Source organism: Gossypium hirsutum, chromosome A02, assembly GCF_007990345.1.
Source record: "Gossypium hirsutum isolate 1008001.06 chromosome A02, Gossypium_hirsutum_v2.1, whole genome shotgun sequence".
NCBI classification, from domain to species: Eukaryota; Viridiplantae; Streptophyta; class Magnoliopsida; order Malvales; family Malvaceae; genus Gossypium; species Gossypium hirsutum.
Genome location: NC_053425.1, coordinates 73,053,258 through 73,056,727, shown reverse-complemented (window position 1 = coordinate 73,056,727; position 3,470 = coordinate 73,053,258). Strand labels below are relative to the sequence as shown.

General features: G+C 37.6%; 1 non-coding gene across 1 annotated transcript; it reads right to left on the bottom strand.

The window, feature by feature from the left end:
• Positions 1-3,129: 3,129 nt before the first annotated feature.
• LOC121216733 (small nucleolar RNA R71) lies at positions 3,130-3,235 on the bottom strand. The gene has a single exon (XR_005912906.1). It is a non-coding gene; the product is annotated as a small nucleolar RNA R71 (small nucleolar RNA).
• Between the last annotated feature and the right edge of the window lie 235 nt (positions 3,236-3,470).

The window sequence follows — 3,470 nt, the reverse complement described above, 5'->3', positions numbered from 1 at the left end:
TGAAATATATGCCAATTGATGTTATATTGTATGCTATTTGAAAGGTGTAGGTGCATCTAAACTTGGGTGGCAAATTGGCTTGGTAAATAGCCTTTTTTTTTGTCCACACAGGCAAAGACACGGGCGTGTGTCTCAACCGTGTGTGACACACAGTCATGTTACACGGCCGTGTGTCCCCTAGTGTGGTTTTTGAAATGAACTCAGTATGCTCCACACGGTCTCACACACGGGCGTGTGACTGGCCGTGTGGCACAAGTCAGTATGTACCCTCTATTTTCACACAACTTGTGACACGGGCGTGTCTGGTGGTCATGTAAGACACACGGCTTGCCCACAAAGGCGTGTGTCCCCTGTTTTGAGAAAAAAATTGTTGAGTATCAAAAAATTTCCCAAACTTCTAGTTTAGTTCCGAAATACTCCTAATGCATGTTTAAGGCCTCGTAGGCTCGTTTAAGGGACACTATAATTGATTGTGATTGAATTGATAAATCGTATATGAAATGTATGTTTAAGAGTGTTATAAGCCCGATAATGCTCCGTAACCCTATTCTGATAGTGAATACAAGTGAGGGGTTTTACATTCAGACATCAGGTCTGGGCTTCCATTGAGCAGATTGGAAGCCCCTAAAGGATAAATCATAAGAACTCATCAAGAGCTATTCATCTAGCTTATTTCCTTACATTTTAAGCACAAGAATTTCTAAGTAAAACTTTGACATACTTGCTTCACCAAGCCATACAGATTTTCTCTTAGCCAACATAGCATGTAAGATCATGAATCTTACCTTCACAAGGGGCATATCAAGCTCAGATCCATTTCCTAGCTGCAACTTAAGTGTCTCTTCCGGATTTCTTTAGCCTAAGTTGAAATGCTCATCGAAGAAGGAAGAGGAAGACTCTCATCTTTGTATTTGATACTTTTAGATTTATACAGCCCTTGTCCTTATGATAACTCGACACTTGTTAAAATCCTAACCATTCAGACATATGGGTGGTTTACAACTATAAGGATACGAATATGACAATCCATTGGCACACTCGTCTTTGTACATGTGCACTTAACACATGGTTTGTTCCTGACTACTTCCTTATAATGTGATAAATCGTAAATTATACATATTTTTACCCCATGTTTAATGCATTTTATGGATGATTTCCCATTAGAATTGGTGAATTCGATGCTCCTAATGCTTTAATTTCATGTTTTATACTTAGGAGAGCGTAGGAGAACGAAAAGAACGAGAAACGGGCCAAAAACTGAGAAAATGGGCCAAAGTACGAAATCAACATGACATGGACCTCCTCACACGGGCAGACCACACAATCGTGTCAATTTTGCAGGTTCGAACACGGCCTGAAGTAATCAAACACGGGCGTGTCCCTGCCGATCCCAAGTTGAGTCCAATCCGGGAAAGGCTAATTTTGAAGGCTTTTAGGCATTCCAAAGCCTATAAATACACCCTAGAGGAGGAAGAAAAGGACACGGAGAATAGGGAGTAAGGAATTACTCCAAGGAAGCCGATTGATCCATCTCAGAAGCCAGATTCATCATCAAGACTGAAGATCTCTCCTCAATTTCCCTTTAGGAGTTTTGGGTTTTCTTTATGTTTTGTATTCTTTATTCTTCTGAGATGTTTTCTTATTTAGTTATGAACTAAAACCCCTAAATACCTAAGGGGAATGAAACCTAAGATGAATCTTGTTATTATTTTTTGAATCGTATGATAAATATTTAACTTGTTCTTAGTTATGTGTTCTTAATTCTTGTTTTGATATCCCAGGATATTGATTCAAGACAAGCTCTTATTCAGAGGAGGAATAGACCCTGTCTAAGAGTACATTTGTCATAATTAAGCGGAGTTGATTGCGCGCCTAGACATAGGGTGACAAGATTTTGCCGGATTAGGGTGAAACCTAATAAGGGGATCCATAGATCTAGTAAATGCAACCCTAGAGTGTTAATTAAAGAAAAGTCTCGGTTATTCAATCTAGGGATTAGATGTTATTAGTCTTGAATAGGGATAATAACATAACTTAGGGATCTCTACGGAACAAGTTGAATGAATAAATCGTCCGATTCGGAGCCAAAATAACAAGTAAAGTCTAGGTGGATTTTTCCTTAGGTATTGTCTTAAGTCAATCTATTTTCCCCAAAAGCAATTCCCCAATTCTTTTTTTTGAGTTTTTAGTTTAGATAATTAGTTAATTAAAACAAAACCTCTTTATTCTTAGGCTAGATAATAAAAAGATAGTCATTACTAGTACTTTTAGTTCATTTTGGTTTGACAATCCGGTCTTGCTAAAACTATACTACTGTTCGATAGGTACACTTGCCTACATCGCAATAATAGTTAGTTCAAGAACGGGTAATTATAAATATTTAAAACCTATCACAAAATCACGCGATCAAGTTTTTGGCGCCGTTCTCGGGGAACTAAGATATTAGGAACGCTCAATTTTTATTACATTAGCCATTTATTTTTCTTGCAATTTAATTTAATTTTATTATTATTTATTAACTTACTTTTTCTTTCTCCTGGCAGGTTTTTATAGTTTATGACTAGATGAAACCCGTCAGGACCATTACTTTTTGATGAAGAAATTGATCGTACAGTCCACAAAAATTAAAGAGAAATAAGGCGAAGCTTACGATACACAGAGAACGAGCAAGAAGACGATACTCAACGCCCAATCGAAGAGATGGCTGAAAACCAAGACAATCAACTACCTCTTGCAATTGCGGCTAATCAAAATCTTGCTCAACGCACTATGTATGATTATGCTAAACTTTCTTTAACAGGAACTGAATCTAGCATAGTTAGACCTGCTGTAGCTGCAAATACTTTTGAATTAAAACCTAACACTATTCAAATGATACAGCAATTTGTTTAGTCTGATGGTTTGCAGGATGAAGATCCCAACGCTCACTTAGCAAACTTTTTGGAATTTTGCGATACATTTAAAATCAATGGCATTTCTGATGATGTCATTCGTCTTTGGTTAATTCCTTTTTCATTAAGGAACAAAGCTAAATAGTGGTTGAACTTGTTACCATGAGGGTCAATTACTACTTGGGAACAAATGACCGAAAAATTCTTACTAAAATTTTTCCGCCAGCTAAAACGGCTAAATTACATAATGATATCTCTTCTTTTGTGCAGATGGATTTAGAAACCCTCTACGATGCATGGGAGAGATACAAGGACTTACTGAGAAGGTGCCCTCACCATGGGTTACCGCTTTGGCTCCAAGTTCAAACATTCCACAATGTTCTGAATCCTTCGACTCGGCAAATGGTTGACACAGCTGCTGGCGGAACCATCAATAATAAAACACCTGAAGATGCCTAGTTTATTGAGGAGATGTCACTGAATAACTATCAATGGCAAGTCATGAGGACAAAGCCAATGAAAATAGTCGGTATTTATAACCAACGAAAACAATCAGTATTTTTAACATCGATTCGGTCA